General features: G+C 39.2%; 2 protein-coding genes across 3 annotated transcripts in view; both read left to right on the top strand.

The window, feature by feature from the left end:
- The window catches only part of LOC134211135 (sodium- and chloride-dependent neutral and basic amino acid transporter B(0+)-like), a 727,874-nt gene that overhangs the window by 366,087 nt on the left and 342,147 nt on the right, over window positions 1-19,640 (top strand).
- The window catches only part of LOC134211138 (LITAF domain-containing protein-like), a 34,198-nt gene that overhangs the window by 12,966 nt on the left and 1,592 nt on the right, over window positions 1-19,640 (top strand). The window lies entirely within an intron of this gene.

Raw genomic sequence — 19,640 nt, 5'->3', positions numbered from 1 at the left:
AAATACTTCGCTTGAGTCGGCAAACATACTCCTCCTTGGACGGTACTGCGCAGCCAGGAGGCTGTCGCATCAGGATCTCCTCATCTAAAGTCCCATTTAGATACGCGGTCTTTACATCGAGGTGCCGAACAACTATGTTGTGCTTAGTAGCCAATGCGAGAAATGTTCGGAAAGTCGTTTGACGTGTAACCGGCGCAAACACTTGGTCGTAATCGACTCCTTGTTGTTGGTTGTAGCCCTGAGCTACAATCCGGGCTTTATATTTCACGACTTCGTCTTGCTCGTTGCGTTTGACCTTGAACACCCACCGCGATCCCACGATTTTTCGTGCTTTGGGTGGTGGTGGAACGAGCTCCCAGGTCCCGTTTCGTTGATGCGAGGCCAGTTCATCCTCCATTGCGCTTCTCCATTCCGGTTTCTGGATGGCTTCCCTAAAATTTGACGGTTCTTCGACGGCACATGCCGCGATGCCCACGGCATAATCCAAAACAAAATCGTGGAAACGCTTCGGGACAGCACCACAGTTTAGCCGTGCTGATCGACGGTTGCCTTTGGGGTGCGCCTCGTTATCCGATGCTTGGTAGTATTCGTCGCTTCCAGAATCTTCTACCACTGATTCACTGTCACTGTCTTCTTTCTTCTCCATAAACGGCAGCAGCTTGATTTCGTCCTCTTCGGTTGAAACCGGATACTCCACTGAGTTTGACCCATTGCCGAGTTCTATGAATCTAGCGTCTCGACTCACAGTTACTTGATCTGTCTCCCGGTCCACAAAACGGTAGCCTTTATGCTCCATAGAATAGCCTACAAAAGTAAGCTTGCGCGCCTTGCCTTCCATTTTCCCTCGCTTCACATCCGGGATGTGCACGTAGGCTTCGGTGCCGAACACTTTCAAGTGACTTAGTTCCGGCTTTCTGCCCCACCAGAGTTCATATGGTGTTTTCTGTACGGATCTTGATGGTAATCGGTTTTGCAGGTATGTTGCGGTAAGCGTCGCTTCACCCCAAAATCGCTTTTCGAGTCCAGAATCGAGAAGCATACAGGTAGCCATCTCAGTGAGCGACCTGTTTTTACGCTCAGCCACACCGTTTTGTTGTGGTGTGTATGGGGTGGTAAATTGTGGCTTGATACCTTCCACTCGGTAGAAATTTCGCAGGTCCTTATTGTCAAATTCCCCTCCACCGTCGGAGCGGATTACCTTCGGCTTCCGACCGAACAAATTTCCAACCCATCGTACATACTCCTTGATGGATTCAACTGCTTCCGATTTGTTCTTAAGGAGGTATGTTACCGTGAATCGACTGAAAGCATCGATGATATTCATGACGTAACGGTTATCGGTGGCGGTCTTCATCGGGCCACACAGGTCGGTGTGCACGATGTCCAAAATTTCAGTCGACAGCCCTTCCCTGCTGTCGAGACGATTTCCCTTCCAAACAGCATTCACATATAATACGCAAACCACAATCGCTCACCTGCATGCCTGTCGCAAGGTTCTCCTTCATTAAGCGTTCAGCACCCGCCCAGTCACGGTGGCCCAGGCGCCGATGCCCCTGATGCTGACAGTTTTCCTTGTGTTGTCCGGTGGTTACCTTGAGTGAAGTCTCCGCAAGCTTCAGACGGTACAAGCCGCCGTAACGACATCCAGTCGCTACAACGACACCTTTCGGATCGACAATCCGACACAATTCTTCGTCAAAACACACTTTAAATTGTTTCTGTGCAAGCTTTGCAACAGAGATCAAATTGGTCGACAGACCAGGAACAAACTTCACCTCACTAATGTCGATTTTCATAACATCTTCTTCGCCGTCAACACCATAGAGAACACCGCTACCTTCACCTTTTATCTGTGTCTTCTTACCGTCGGCCAGAGTTATCCAGCCGCCAGCGAATTCCTTCAGCGCCAAGAAGAACGAACGATCGTTCGTCATATGCGCGCTGGCACCGCTGTCGATGATCCAGCAAGCCGTCTCAGAGCCAACCACAAATGCGACACCTTTGCTATCACTTTGAGCTGCCTTCGCTTTCACACTGTCTTCCCTACGGAATTTCGACGCACTTTCACTGTCTCTCTTCGACGCTAGAAACTTTCTACAGTTGCGTCGGATGTGGCCAGCCTTCTTACAGAAGTGGCATACACGCTTTTCACTATTTGCGCTTTCCGCGGATCGCATCGCTTTTTCTGTTTTTGTGACACTCACACTTTCCCGTTCCAGCCGGCGATGATACTCATCCATCAGCCGGGACTTGACAACATCCATCGAAATGTCATCATCTGAACGGCTGTCGAGAGCCGTAACCAGATTATCGAAAGAAGGAGGAAGGCTTCTAAGAAGCAGACAAATCTTCGTATCACTGTCCAGTTCGGTGCCGGCTGCGTCAAGCCGCTCGAAAAGTTCGTCAACTTCAAGCAGATGCTGCTCAAGATCACCGCGTTCTGCCATATTCATCGCGCACAGTTTCTTCAAGAGAGACACACGAACCGATCGTGTCTTCTTCTCATGATAATCACTCAAAGCTTCAAACGCATCGCGAGCATGAGCACATTTCTTAACAAGTGGAAGCTGATTATCTTCAATCATTAACATCAGCGTGGCCTTTGCGCGACGGTCGGCCGTCTTCCACTTCTCACTTTTCACTGCCGGAACAGCTTCTTCGATTGTGTACCACACATCTTCGCGGGAAAGCAGATTCTCAAGGCGGATTTTCCACGTCTGCCAGTTTGTACCATTAAGCTTGGTAATCGAGAAACGCGGGTCAACCATTTTTCACTTGCAAAAAAACAAACAGTTCACTTTTCGCCCGAACAAACTTTTGTTTACGTTCTCGCACGCGGCCGATCGCGATTGTGCACTTCTTTTTCTTCACCCTTTAGGTGGAACACCAAACAAAATGGCTCTACACAGCCGAATGTTATTCACAACTTATCTCCGGGTCCAACTGGGACCAAAACCTGACGGACAATCACGGTAGCACAGTGGAAAAAACCAGCGAAGGGATTCGGGAGTAAAAGTAATAAGAAAGCACTCGCGATTACTTTAACGTGAACTTTTATTTATAGAAGAATTACAGAGGTAATTAATAAACACTTTGTTGCTCTACGGTTCGCTCTTCGAGAATGACGATGGCGTCGAGTCGGTGTCTGTCAGTTGCGCTACTCGGGGGATTGGCAACATACAGACAAAGGTCACATATGGGTGCGGCGACCAATGTTGCTAGTGACAAGGTGTGCATTGCACCTCTCCACAGCCTCTGGGTGTGAAACTCGTAAGAAGTTGACTTCAAAATGATCGTTGAGTTGATGGACGATGGGAATTTCATTATTGCCACGTTTGTTTGTCTGTGGACAAGCTTTCAATTAATTACTAATAAAATGTTAATAGAATACTAAACAGGCCAAGTTCCAGGCGATATCACAGTGAACAGACGTTGAAGCTGCATTCGCCATGTTGTGATAACTTATTACTGTTCATTTTGAATAACTTCGGAATGTCGCCGTTATCCCGTGCATAATCAGCGCTAGCGTCATCAAAAAATGCCACTGTGCGCTAGTGTCGTTATGCACGCAAGAGCATACACTGAGGATAATCCGCACATATTTATCGGCGAAAATCCATAAAATTTAATTTTAAGATTTAAGTGTGCGCTCATAACCATCCACTATTCCAGAACGCACTTAAAACAAATCAGTGTAATATATATCATGAGTAGCTGCACATATTTTTCATTAGCGCAAAACGAGTTTCATTAGCCGAACAAATGAATCACAAATGCGTGGTGAACTGATCACAATATATTAGTGTACACATATCTATTACGTGCAGATTATTCTGAGTGTACCAGCGCCATCGTGTTGTCAAAATGAGATTGTGAGTTGCAATGTCGACGTCGATGACGTTGAGGTTCGGTGTGTTTGTTTACACATGTTTTGCAAGAAATTTTGTTCGAGCCTCCATGTCTGTTCCCTGTGGCGATATGTAGGGTCATAGAAGCAGAAGAAGAAATGGTTCGAAAAATGCATCATTTGTCTTATGTGACCTATTTTAGTTAAGAAGTTAAAATAAATGAATAAAGGTTCTATTCCGTTTTCCATCTCATGCTAAAAAAACTATTGAAAACCGCCCTAGATGAATGTTTATAGTTTATCGTTTGAAAGCCAAAGCTATCACTCTCAAATGAAATAATCAAACAGACCACTCTTTTAATAGCAAACAATGTTATCAATATTTATCGTCGAGTGTTGGGTGCCAAAAACCAGATAATTAGTACACGAAGGATATTTGGCACAAAATTTAACCTAATAAGCAGTTATAGATCATAACTTCATTATAAGACCAATTAGCTAAGGTGTGATAAAATCTGTTGAAGCATGTTTGGTGGAATATGGTGGAAGTTTTAAAATGGAATAGCGCTCCCTTTTTTCTAGTCCTTCGAGTAACGAGGTTTTTTGAATTGTTTTGTTTTTTGAAAAGGTTCATAACTCATTTTTGCCTTTCTCGTACAATAAAGTTGTACCGAAAGGCTATCATTTGGCTCCCAAATCGATTTTCTTATAGAAGGCTCTGAGACCCATGATGATATATGCCAATCGACTCAGTTTGTCAAGCTGAACAAATGTCTGTCTGTCCGTGTCAATTTTCTCACAACAAGTTGCATTCGACGGGCGACAACCCCTAGTTGATCACTAAATCCACGGTTTTTGTATCGGTCATTGCGTTCGAATGTTATGAAGAAAACGGTGTATTAAATCAGTTAAGTCTGGCAACAAAGGCAACATTACCGCTTGGTGGATTAATCTGGGTTTTCATATAACATATGCATCTGTAGATAGGATTTCACTCATATGATGTAAAGTTCACTGGCCTTGCTACCGAGTCATGTTGACACAAAATTAAAGCATCGTTTGACGATTTTCGGAGTACAAACTAAGATCTGTCTTTCAGACTTTCTCTTTCTTGAATCAATAATACCTACACTCTACAGTGATTATTCGGTTGGTCATTGTGTCGCGACCTCGCTTTAGCTAGCGAGTGCCAATTGAGACGTTTTGACAAGCGTTAATGTTGTTCACTTTCGAACATTTTGACGTCTGTATGCTTTTCAATTGAGTTTTATCCTAATTAGCGAATCCCCAATTAAATAAAACCCAATTAGCGAATGTCTACTGTACATGTTAAATCGAAAATAATAAATATGGCAAATAATGGAGGACTTCCCGAGCAAAAATGAATAACTAATTGATAACAAATTATATTATCCGGTGATCGAACATATTGATAACTGAACTTGTTAACATTTTGGCTGAATTAAAAGCCAACATAACAAAAATGATACAAGAATTTTGTTCCTGAAATAACTACCTGAAAACAAATTAGGTTATCACTGATACCAATTTGATAACACATTTTGTTATCCATGTTATTCACTCAAATAACTAGTTAGTATTTAGTTATCAGCCGACTTCGTTACGCATTGAAAAAAAATGTTGGCATACACTGGGATTTGAACTCGCAGCGAATGATTGTACGGCGTCGTCTCTAGGCACGCACCCAATTGCGCTTTCTTGAGGAGCAGGCGAGAAGAGCACTACGCTTTCTACGATCTTGCATGTACTGAAGACTATTTATAATAAAATCATGACGATGCCATAACCATTTATGTAAATAACAGTCGGCTGGACAGAGTGCAAAGCAGAATAACTTATTAATAAAAAAAACTTAATTATCCAGTTATATTGATAACTAGAATTGTTATCATTCTGGTTGAATTACAAGTCAACATAACAAAAATGATAACCGAAATTAATTTAATTCAAAATAGCGAATCGGCAATCAATTAGAAAAAAACGGTTCATCGTCATTGAATACATTTTGTTTTCAGTTGTGGCTAATTGAATAATAGGCTTAGGTTAGTTTTTCTCTCTTATATTATCAATCATTAGGTTGCTAACAGCGCCATGCTGTAAATCGATTTCGGTTATAGGTTTTATTCAAACTAAACCACCTTGCATTTCACAGTGAAACGTTTCATGTTTTCATATGCATATATAAACATAAATACTGCTGATTCCAGGAGAAATTAATCCGTGAAAAAATTTGCTGTGAAAAAGAATTCGCGAAGTCGAAGCAAATTCTGCTCTTCCCTCCTATGGGAAATCCCATTGCTATCTGTCAGAGTTTGAGTGAAACATGGCCGCCATCTCCTCTTCTCTGTTGCTCTACTGTAAAAACCCATAAAGAACTGTCATTGTTTGTATGAAGAATTTCGCTTCGACTTCGCGAATGATTTTGGTACTACATAAGGTTATGTGGGAGCCCGGGCCATGGCCACGCGGAATTAGGATTCGTATGGGTACCTAGTCCACAACGCGTATTTTCGCTTACCATGTCTGCCGGGTCGACTAGTCAAACATATTTTTGGGCTATTGTGATGGTCCATTCAAACACCTCCCAAAGGATTTTCTATTTCACATCTCGATATTCCCATGAGTCGACCTCCTTTCCACATCGACTATTGGAGGTTTGACTGCAGATGATCTTGCTCGTTTGCGTTCAAACCTAGGTTTAAACTGTCAATAGTTGAGCAATTATTCTGTGGTTGAGCATACACATGAAGAGAGGTTCCTTCATCAGTGCTGCCACCTGGAAAAGTTTAGAGAAAAAGTAGAACCCTGGAAATTTGACATGGCATTATACAGTGATCGTTCGCTAATTGGGACACAACCTAACCCCAACTAACGAATGTCGTTCGCTAATTGGGGCGTTTTGACAAGCGTCAATGTTGTTTACTTTTTGCATCGAACAAAGGAAAATTTTACGCGCCAGAAAATATCGATCCCGCCAAACACGGAAATGAAACGTCAACGCGTTTTTGACATCACATTCTGACGTTTAGCTGCTTTTTAATTGGGTTTTGCCCCAGTTAGCGAACCCCCAACTAAAAAGCGCCCCAATTAGAAAAACCCCAATTAGCGAACGTTCACTGTATAGGAAATGAGAATTAAAATGTCTCTAAAACGTTATAGAATTTTTAGTTTGTGGGGTTAGAAATGAAACAATCTTAAACATTAACTGCTTTTTTGGAAAAAAATATAAAAATCGAGATACAGTATACCCCCGCTGATCCGACAAATGTATGGCCGGACTCTCGGGGTTTCTCTCGTTAATCCGACTGTCAAATCCATACGAATGAACCAAAACAAAATCACAGCAAAAATTTGAAAATTGACAGCATAATGTGTTTAAATGGGTGTTGATACTTTTTAATCCGGAAAATTCCGAATTAGCTTGATCCGGACTAACGAGTCGTTGGATTAGCGAAGTCCGGATAAGCGGGGGATACTGTATCATGTCTATTTTGTGTGCTTTTAAAATTCTAACCCTGTAAATCAAGATTGTTTTGAGAAACTTCCTGCATATGATACAATCGATCGGGACCAGCTATGGCAGCTAATGCACGAAAACGGATTTCCGGATAAACTGATACGGTTGATCAAGGCGACGATGGATCGGATGATGTGCGTAGTTCGAGTTTCAGGGGCATTCTCGAGTCCCTTCGAAACCCGTAGAGGGTTACGGCAAGGTGATGGTCTTTCGTGTCTGCTATTCAACATCGCTTTGGAGGGAGTAATACGAAGGGCAGGGATTGACACGAGTGGTACGATTTTCACGAAGTCCGTCCAGTTATTTGGTTTCGCCGACGACATTGATATCATGGCACGTAACTTTGAGAGGATGGAGGAAGCCTACATCAGACTGAAAAGCGAAGCTAAACGGATTGGACTAGTCATCAACACGTCGAAGACGAAGTACATGATAGGAAGATGCTCAAGAGAGGTCAATGTGAGCCACCCACCACGAGTTTGTATCGGTGGTGACGAAATCGAGGTGGTTGAAGAATTCGTGTACTTGGGCTCACTGGTGACCGCCGATAACGATACCAGCAGAGAAATTCGGAGACGCATAGTGGCTGGAAATCGTACGTACTTTGACTCCGCAAGACGCTCCGATCGAATAGAGTTCGCCGCCGTACCTAACTGACTATCTACAAAACGCTTATAAGACCGGTAGTTCTCTACGGACACGAGACCTGGACGATGCTCGTGGAGGACCAACGCGCACTGGGAGTTTTCGAAAGGAAATTGTTGCGTACCATCTATGGTGGGTTGCAGATGGCGGACGGTACGTGGAGGAGGCGAATGAACCACGAGTTGCATCAGCTGTTGGGAGAACCATCCATCGTTCACATCGCGAAAATCGGAAGACTGCGGTGGGCCGGGCACGTAGCCAGAATGTCGGACAGTAATCCGGTGAAAATGGTTCTCGACAACGATCCGACGGGAACAAGAAGGCGAGGTGCACAGCGGGCAAGGTGGATCGATCAGGTGGAGGACGACTTGCGGACCCTCCGCAGACTGCGTGGTTGGTGAAGTGCAGCCATGAACCGAGCTGAATGGAGAAGTCTTTTATGTGCAGCACAGGCCACTCCGGCCTTAGTCTGATGATAAATAATTGAGAAACTTCCTTAATTTTTGATTTATAACAAAAATATACTTCATTTCCTATACCACACCGTGTGAAATTTCAATGATTCTATTTTTTCTCTCGATGACAGCTGGTGGTCTTCTCCTCCCCTATTGCTAAATCGACGAAAGTGCGAGCATGATTGTTTTCTCCACAACACACCAGATCGTTGAAATTTCTTGATTATCCGACACTTCCAGTTAAATTTTCCGCTTCCCCATATACATAAGCACTGTGGATCTCAAGACGAATTATATTGCGGTTAGTCAAGACTTTTCACCGTTCCTGAATGAGCACAGGGCCTTGGATCATATGTTCCGGGAGCTGAAAGGCCATTTTAAGTACTTATTAAACTGCAACGCTTGGTTCTCAGATACATATTTCATTATTCAACGACACCTGAAATGAAAGGAAAGTAAATAAGCATAGTATAAAACAAATAGGAAAATTTCAACTTTTGTGGAAATTCCTTTGTTGACAAATAAACAAATAAACAAATCAGTAGATATCGTTAGTAACGAGGAAAATCACAGCCTGCTTAGACGAAAATTTCAGTTCAGTGTTTGGAAACAGCTCTTGTCACGCTATTCATAGCATAGGCCGGGTACATTTAGCAGAAGTTAGTATTGCGCCTTGCAGCAAAATGACATCTTTCATGATCATTTTTTCAAGGCTTCTACCTTCTATCTGGTATTCATCGCTACAAACCACCACGTGGCGGTCAAATTTTCAAAATTATCAAAGTAGCTTTTTTGCTACAGGTATCTTTTTCTTAGGCGACTATCTGGCGTTTATTTTTGGTTGCGTCGAAAAATAAGCGGATGAGTAGATTTTTTTATGCATTGTACAATATGTTTGAAAGAAGTCCGATATCTAAACTACGCGAAATTTAGAAGAAAATACCAAATTTGTATTGATAATACATTTTGTTATTATTCAGTTATCAGTTAATCACATGATTTATAACTAAGTATTAAGATGATAATAAGGATAACTAATCCTGTTATCAGTTTGATATCATTTCAGTTATCTGCCTATTCTCGGGTTTGGTTACTTCTCAGCGGTCCAACTAATAAGACGAAATTTTCTTGCACTGTTGTGAACATCAAAAGCAAATGTATCATCAACATGATTGTACAATCTTATTGTCAAGTTCAGATCTGATAAGAAATTTTTACACACGTTAGTCGTCTTAGAAAATACCAGCGGCACTTGCAATCGAACCCAGGTCTACTGGGGTGAGAACTCGAGCAAAGCTTGAGAGCAAATCGATAACTTGTTTTGATGTTGTGAATTCACCGAATATGATTACTTAATTTGAAATCTTTTTGTTCAATTTAACGGTTAAAATAACAAAATGTATATCAGAAAAATCATACTGTGACATCAAATAGAAAACTATTCCTGCTATTGATGAGAGTAAATTGAAAACTAAATTGGATATTGGTTCCGATAACAAAATAAGTACATAGTTTGATGTCAGATAATACAATTTAGAAATCTACACCAAAATTAGATCAAAATATGATTAGATCATGATGATTCATATTTGAAAACAAATTATGATTTCAATTTGATTTTTTTTAATTCTTTATTTCAATTTGATGTCAATATATTTCATTTTCTATCCGTCGAATAGATTTATAATTATAATTCTTATAGCCTTTGATGATTTCTTAGTGTACGAAAAAGACAAATACAGGCCTACCGCGATAGTACGTACTGCTCCGTTATTTTAGTGTACGTATAATCGAAGCGTACGTACTACCGAAGGAAAAAAAAAAACAAAACAAAAAAATTTTTTTGCCTTTCTTTTATTTGGGAGTGGTGTAATGTTTATAAAACCGTTCGGAAGCTAAAATTTCGATAGAAGGCTCTGTATCCTAAGCAAATTTATATTTGATATTTGATCACAACGAAATCAAATTTATATTTTGATATAGTACACTACATGTAGCATTGCGCAAAATTATCGTCCTTGTAAATGTGAGGATATTATTTTTATGAAATATTGTATGTTAATGCTTCGGAACATCCATAAATTACGTGATATTCGCGACGTTTCAAAGATATGTTACACATCATGCATAATTATGCATGTTATTGCAGGTTGCAGTGGAATGTCAAAATGCATGAAATCTGACTAGCAAATGTTGAGGAACGCCTGAAAATCTTGCAACCAGTGTTGTTGGCAATGAAAATACAAATGTTTTGGTACTTCGCAAAAAGAATGTTTACAGTCTTGGAGGAGTCAAATAAAATCTTTGCTTTTTAGCCAGACTATATCCCAAGAAATATCCAGTTTTCAAAACCTTAAAATACTTGGTAAAACACGACAATTTTCACTTCAAAAACATATTTTTTTATTGTCATTTATATACAATTTAAGTCATTCCTGAAAGTCTGGCATCACTGTTTTTGGCGCGCTTCGAAAAAAAGGTCGACGAAAACAAACGGACAGCTTTCAGCTGACGTCTAATCGTCCTTCTCTTTCAAGCTCATAGCAAGGATAGGATTTGACAACCAAAAGTTGACAGCTCGCTGCTTGCATTTTGGTTGGAAAGTTCTTGCAAGATCTTTGCATTTCACGTTTTGGAAGAAATTAGCAATAAGTGAAATTTATCCATTTTATTCGAAGTAACCTCACATACTCGCGATCGTGATTTTTACTCCTGAAAAAAATACTGGCCGTGCGGTAAAACGCGCGGCTACAAAGAAAGACCATGCTGAGGGAGGCTGGGTTCGATTCCTGGTGCCGGTCTAGGCAATTTTAGGATTGGAAATTGTTTCGACTTCCCTGGGCATAAAAGTAGCAACGTGCTAGCCTCATGATGTACGAATGCAAAAATGGTAATCTGGCTTAGAAACCTCGCAGTTAATAACTGTGGAAGTACTTAATGAACACTAAGCTGCGAGGCGGATCTGTCCCAGTGTGGGGATGTAATGCCAATAAGAAGAAGAAGAACAATCTTTTCTTACTCGTGAAGCGAGTATTTCCAGCACTGGTTTTGACGAAATTTATTTTTTGTAGCCAGATGAATTTGCAGACCAATTTTGCAAGGAATTTCCAAGAGAATTCCCGAAGAAAAAAACGGGAACAATTTTCCGGGAGAGTTCTTGCAGGAATCTCCGGAAGAATTCCCGGGACGTAGGTATCAAGGGCTTCCACGTGAGTTTCTGAAGAAATTCAATGAAAATTTCCGGAAAGACCTCGAAGTAATTAATGCAGAGATCTTGATGGAATTTCTGGAGTAACTCCAGAGAGAATGCGCGGAGGAGTTTACATGGGATTTTCTGAATGATTTTCTGGTGGAAGTTCTGAGAAAGGGGATATGGAAATTCTAAAATCCTAAGTGAATTGCTGAAGAAATTACCCAGAAAATAAGGAACATCCTGATAAATTCCGGAAAACTTGTAATACACGAAATTGATTCACGCTGACTTACGCCGCCGCTAATCACCACCACGCCACTGCCACTGGGTGAAAATGATCTATCACGCCTCACCGTCGATAAAATTTCAATCGGCGCGCAGGTCTTGATATAATATTGAGTTAAATCATGTATGGAATTTTCGACCAAACTACCAAGATATCCCAGGATGAACCCTTGGGAGGAATTACTGTTCCAGGATAAGCTTCTTGTGGAACTAAACTTAATGTAAACATGCCCAAGTAACATTTTTGAGTTTTATGATTTACTACAAGAGTATTTTGTGCCTATGGAAATGAAGCCCTAGTCAAGGCAATTGCTTGTACGAAGCTTACACCAAAACCTCTTGAAAAGTAGCTCCTGCCTAGTTGGCCCACTCTTGCAATGATTTTGAAGTGTAAACATAAGACGGGCTTCGAGATCGGAGTATGACGAAAAATGAATATAATCTCGGCCCCAAACAAATTTAGAAATCCTTTTGCAAACTATTATGAAAGAAAATTGGCATCATTTAAAGCCTTTTCCAGGCCACTTAATCTCAATGCCTGCCGATTTTTCTAGATATTGCTTTATTTAAACAATCATATGAATTTATATAATACGTTCAGTCTCGAGAAAATAAATTAAACTTTTACATTGAACATGAAGACCCAAAATGCCATAATCAAAAATTCAATAAAAATACTCTCAATCATCGATAATAATAATGAAAAGAGAAGTGACTTACGGTGCATTAATTTTAAGTGCGGAGTCAGATTTATTGTGTCATTTAGTGCAAAACACCGATGAAACTGACGCGCTATCAGTAAACCCAGTTTCAACAATTATTTTCAAAAAAAAATTTTTTTTTCAAGAAATCGAAATTCGCACTTTTATACTAAATTATCATTATTTATTATTTATTGTTCGTAGCTGAATCGTTTATACAATATCGCATACCTGTAACCATGAATGTAATCCCAAGTAACAATTGCCAGTTGAATAAACATCAGTATGGTCAGATTTATTCAGCCAGCGTTGATTAAAAATTATACTATCATACATGACAACATTTGTTCCAGCATTGTTCGCCCAAAAATGGAGTATTTTTTCAACAACAACTAGCAACCTCTCTTCAACTTTACTTAAATAGTAGATAAAAATATTTATTCATCAACTTTGTTGAAAAACCAAACATAATGTTAATTCAACTAGTCAGCAACTCACTGATTAGGCTTTTTTTAATTATGCTTTTATAAATACATTTATTTCATTACTTTGTTACACTTATTAAGGCATTGTTCAACATACTGGAAATAAGATGAAAAATAAATTATGAACAGGATACCGGTATCGATCTAACGACCTTTGAATCCCCAGCCCAGTTGTTTACCATCAGCTATATTTGTCACCTTGGAAAGTACCAAGCTGAATTAGAAATATAAACCATACGTTGTTGAACAATTCTGGTTGAACAGCTGTAATGGGGTTGTTGGTCATTACTCGACAAAATTGCCAACAATCGAACAAAAGCTTAATAGGAGTCAATGACGTTATAGTTAGTGTAATGTCATTCCGAAAAGTGAATTGATTTTATTGTTTGATTTAGTAAGTTGTGAAGCTGCTGCCTTCTATCTGCCATCATGGAGGTAGATTTTTCCTGCAGATTTCTTCTATCATTCCTGAAGTAAGTACAAAAATAATAATTTATTCTCTAGTGAATGGCAAAGTGCAAAATGTTTTAAAAAGAATAAGTCCGCTAAAAATAAATTTATTTGTAGAGTGGAATAAACGTTCGTACAACGTTTAACTAAAGCCATTGTTGTTATTGCAATAAGTGAATTATCAAACGTTTATTCAATGTTTCAAAATTATATAAATAAACAAAATTGAAATTGGATACAGAAGCAATGATGTTTACTGATAATGTCAATTATTAGACTTCTTAATAAACTCATGCTCGTGCGTAGATTGTAATAGAGTTTTCAAACGTTTGTTCGATGCTTCAAAAACAAATTATTTAAACATATGCATCACGATGAACAGCATAACATTTGCAAGTCTAAGTTGTTTGTATTTAGCTAGTTGTTCAACATACATTTCGATTTAAAAAGAAATAAGTCGGTAGCGCTTATAAAAGTATTATTCAGATACATAGCTGAAAGCAGAACAGAAGCTGGTTACAAATGTCAACAATGTTTGCCCAATTTGTTATTCCGTACTACATATTGTTCAGCTACGAATACTTTAATTAAACGTTAGTTCGACAATGATGTCTATTTGTGGTAACTGATTGTTACTTGGGATGCAGTATTTGGATTCAAAATATCTACTAAAGTTAGGTGAAAAGAATATGGCGATGGCATACAAAATGATTTTTCGAGACCTATTGGTTCAAATTGTTTTGCTTCGATGAAATCAACTATAAAATTTTAATGTTTAGAGGTGGTAATAATGAGGCTTTTTATTCATGCTGAATTGTTTATGTACTAGATCGATTGGCTGTTACAAATGCCGATTGGTTATTTTTCAACATATATGATGGCCATAATTAGAGAGAATTTGACAGTTCAAGTTTCTCGAAAAAAAACAAAGGGCATGGATGGAAGCAGGAGAAGTTACGGATTATAACTTCGAATTGATCATTTTATTACACGTAAGTAGGAAATAAAATACTCGCATGTGACGGCACTTCATCGGTCGGGAACAAGAATGCACCGTTCCGTGTCACCGTCAATGAAAGTGAAGTTCAAGGTATCAAGGGCGCGTCTACGCATCGTGTTATTTTCTGTTAGTCGTGTTAGTCTCTCTCTAGAAACTTATTTCGAATTTGTCACCTCGCAATTTGGCATATGTAATTTTCAATATCAAGATGATTGATGTAGCTGAAAATGTATCAGCATGTATATTATGAGTAAGCACGCAGCATGGTAATAGTAAAGTAAGTTTATCTGCTATTTAAATAATGTTTACAGTCCTTGCTACTCATATTCACTTGACAACATGTTTTGTTTTCAATCAGAAATGCAAAATTTGTAACCACCACAAATACCAATTGATCTCATTTGAAGCCAAATGTTTTGGAAGTGACTTTTATGGTTACAAAACGACTTTAAAAAGTATTTTATTACGACAAATAAAACTAACGTCTATGGGCTTTAATATTATTTCTAAAATGCGTTTTATCAAGGCATGGAGTGCCGCAATAGATCCATATTTAAATTTTGAAGTATGCGGAATTTACAAGCTGCTTCAAAAAGTTTTGACAACAGCTAGAAGACAGATCATAATTCATGACTGTTAAATGCCTTGCCTAAACTGAAGAGCATGACGGTTGTCACAATAAAACCATAATAAATATCTTCAAATGCCAAAGTGCTATTCGAATGTTACTTGGGTAGCTAATCTGCTTTCTAAGAAAATCATACCCATAAAATTTCAATTATTGCTGATAACACTCTTATGTCGGTGACAAACTCACGCGAGTGCGTGAGCGAACGCGTCCAAGACATTTATGACACGCTGCTTTTTTCAAAGTTTTGCTACTAAATTCGTTATAGCCTCACGATGGTGTTTAAATCAGTTGTGAAATTATTACGTAACATATGAAGGACCCCGCATGTGCCATGATCAAAGCATATTCAAATTTTTACTAAAATCGTACAGAAAATTGAACGAAAAACTATTTTTTTTTGTAAGGTACACCGGGGCAAGTTGAAATGCGAGGTAGGTTGAAACGGAAGCTGTAATTCAGATAGGAAATATCCGATTGCTCTGATATTTTTTTTTCAACAAACTACTCGCCTAAACGTACTTTCTGACTGCCATTCCCGAAAGATTGCAGCTTTCAAAAGCAATCCCTACCATTGTTTATTTTTCGCCCTTTGCAAAATCCAAACCAACTATTTGACGTGCCAATGAAACAGGCCTCAAAACGATGTTTGGAAAAGTTTTTTCATCAAATTTTCACGGTAGGTAATCATTCAATGTTGAATAAGCATAATGATTATGAAAAATCGATGAAAGACCCGTTTTAATTTTTGTATTTTGGTTGTTTGATATTGCTCTGCATGTTCAGCGCATCGGGGCAAATAGAAATGCGTGGTGCGGGGCAAGTTGAAACAACGATTCAAAACGTCACCCTCGCAATTAAAAGTATTTTTTTCCAGAGTTCAACATCGTCCGTAAATACATTCGAAAAACATAAATTTATAAAATCATGCAAACTTCTGAACATAAATTTAATAAATTTCCGCCCATTCCGTCATGAATGCAACCCTCCTACAATCTCCACTAGAATGAAAAGAGGCGTATGGCGTCCATTTACATATGTGCTCGACTTGCGGTTAGCGGCAGTATGGTGGCTAGTTAATTAATGTGCATTTATGAAGAAGCCACAACCGAATTAATCAACTGCGCAATATACAAGTGAACCAAATAATGAAGCATCCTGAATAGTAATCCGAGTGGTCACCAGTAGGAGGAAATCAATTTGATAAATTTAGTGTAATGTGACCAGACGTCCCGCGTTTCGACTGTGGGACTGTGTGGTTTCGACTGTGTGTTTGTTTTCAAATTTTAGAAACCTACTATTTTATCAGTTTTTCTTTAACAGGAGACAATTTTAAGCTAATTTCTGAAAGAAAATCAAAACTGTCGAAAACTTACATAGGACTCTTATGCAAATCCTGGCAGTATTATAGTCATCTTTACAACCTCGTGCTTCTTGAGTATCACTGAGTACATACATTTTGTTATTAATACGGCAAAATTAGCTTACGTCTGAATATAACGCAGTGTTTCAACTTGCCCCGATTCGCGGGGCAAGTTGAAACGATGCATATAAAAAAATAATTTGAATATAAAAATATTTATAAGGAAGTTTGTTAGGGTTGCTTATTTTTTTTGTATAATATGTGGCCCGAACTAGCAAACAGCGCAAACGGATTTAAAATATATCAATGGTTGTTTCTGTTACAGCACTTCGAATTTCAACTTTGAAAAAACCGTTTCAACTTGCCCCGGTGTACCTTACGTACTATCGAGGTAAAATGTACGTACAATCGAGGGTACGTACTATCGAGGGTACGTACTATCGAGGTATGCCTGTATTTATATATTTCAATTTATCGATTATCCACAAATTAAGCTTTTTAACATTGCTACTGATAAAGATTCATGAAATATTTATTGGAAGTGTGTAATGTTGCATCATCAGTTCCAGTGTCTACCATATAAATGGTACTGGCATGATTTTATTGACAGTGCATGTCACGATATGTAATTAATGTACTCTTCAACTAGCACCATACGGCTTGACCTAAAACTGTATCGGCCTGTTGATTGACTAACCACCACGTCAATGTAACAATGCTAGTAGTTAGCAAGCATTGTTCCAGCGATAAGTAGCCCAGGTGGAATCCATCTATCATACTATCGGTCATCAACAAAGCAGTGACTAAGCATTCCAATATTCTATCGATTTCCACTAACCGCTTGGTAGTTTTCCCACTTTTCCTCAATTAACCCCACCCGACGAACAAAACGAGTGACCTTCGCGTGGGCCAACTGGCAGGGCACATATGTGTCGCACGACACACTTGACCAACCTCTATTGCCGCTGGTTTGTTGATCTTGCGTTCGTCCACGTTGAAGCCAATCAAACAATCCTGCCTAAACACATGTGCGACAGTGTGCGGTCGCGTGAGCAATTTTCCCTTTCGTTTCTTCGGGTTGGAAAATTATAAACGAATCAAGACAACTGCTCTATGCATAGAATATTATTGCACTCAAGTATGGACTCTGACTCGCGTTCAATGCACGCTATTTTTAGCCGAACCTATTTAGTTTTCCCCAATCTTATACATATGTGGGTACATGGTCGACGCACGAATTTCAAGATCATTCAATTTGGGGAAATTTTCAGGTATTTTCAATACTGTGGCGTCGGGCCGTTGTTTTATTTGCAGAATGGGATGAGAACAAACATTATCCGATAGCCGACGATTTGCAGCGGCTGGATAGACGGGAATCTCCAGTTTGAAACAGTTTAGGGTGTGTCGATACCGGTTTAATTTACTTCTTCTAATTGCCACATCTAAGTTTCCAGAGAACTCCTTCTTATTTTTCTTCTTCAATGGCTCTACATTCCAACTGGAACATGGCCTGCTTATCAACTTAGTATTCTATCAGCATTTCCTCAGTTATTAATTGAAAGCTTTTCTATGCTCGCCATTGAATGAGTTTGTATCTTGTGTGGCAAGTACAATGGATACACTTTGCCCAGGGAGTCTAGAATGTTTCCAACCCGAAAACATCCGGACCGAGAATCGAACTCGCCATCTCCGGATTGGAAATCCTACGCCTTTGCTCGCAAAGCTACTGGAGACCCCAACACCCCAACAGAGAACTTAACCAGCGGTTAATAACTGAAACCTAAAACAGATATTATTAAATTCCATTAGGTCCGTTACTTTCTTACATCCTATACGAAAAAGAAAAAAAATGTTTAAAAAATATCTTATTTGCGGGAAAAATCAATAAACCTTAAATATTTAGTTCACCGTCTCAATTAGCAATGTAATGTGTCATTTACCACTGATCGAAATTGATCAATTATATATAAATTAAACATCTATAAATTATAATACCAGAGTCGATGCTCTACATCGAAGGATAACTATACATACACCCTAAGAATCTCGAAAAAGTTTGATCGTACATTTCCAAACATTAAGTATCTGAGAGGGTGAATTGGTATACACAAATAAACACGATTGATAGAGGATGGAAATTGCATCAACAAGCCAGCCTAATTGCCTGCGATCGTAATAGAACAGTATGGAATGCTACGCATTTACAATAGCTGAATGGAGTGACTGTGCCTTTTATTCTCGTATAATAAGTATACGTAAAGACTATTGCATCATTCCAAAATTCGACTTTTGATTGAAGGCTCGGAGACCCATAGTGTTATATACCAATTGACTCAGCTTAACGAATTGAGTATGTATGTGAGTTTATGTGTACAAAATTTTGTAGACACACTTCTTGCATCCATTTTATCGACAGGGAATTCCATTATTGTTTCCCCAAGGTTGCGAATTAACCAGATTGGAATATGGGCTCAGAATTTATGACCAAAATATGTTGAGGATCATCTTTCACCCATCAATCTTTCTCTACAATTAGCCTCGGATGATAAACGAAAACCTTGCCTATTAGATGAAAATCCTTTTTCGTTTCATCACTTTTATCCACTCACTCACTTTTCGCGAGAATTATCGCAGAACAATTACAAAATTGTACGGCCGCGCAGGGATTCGATCCCAGAATAGTAACAATAATAGCCGTAGGGATGCGCTTACTCTAGCCACATCACCACGCTATATGTATGAAAGCATTAAGTTATTTGTTCTGCATAAGCTACTACCATTTACATTGAAAATGCCACGAAAAGACTCGAATATGAAAGAAAAAGAGCAAACCAACGTTTGGCGGCAATCGAAGTGAGCGAAAAATGGTTATCACTCTCTAGGCTGTTTTTCTTTCCCGAAAAGTGATTTCTCCCCGAAAATTTCCGTGAGGGAGCAATCTGTGCTCCTGAGATTGAGTGAGCGATACGAACCCTGGTTTGAATATTGGTTATCAAATTTGTTGGTTCAAGGCAGAGCTGATGACTGCCAATATTCTTAATGAATTCATG

This window comes from Armigeres subalbatus, chromosome 2 (assembly GCF_024139115.2).
Source record: "Armigeres subalbatus isolate Guangzhou_Male chromosome 2, GZ_Asu_2, whole genome shotgun sequence".
Taxonomy (NCBI): Eukaryota; Metazoa; Arthropoda; class Insecta; order Diptera; family Culicidae; genus Armigeres; species Armigeres subalbatus.
Note: the sequence above shows the minus strand (reverse complement) of the source record. Positions and strands in the feature narration are given on the sequence as shown.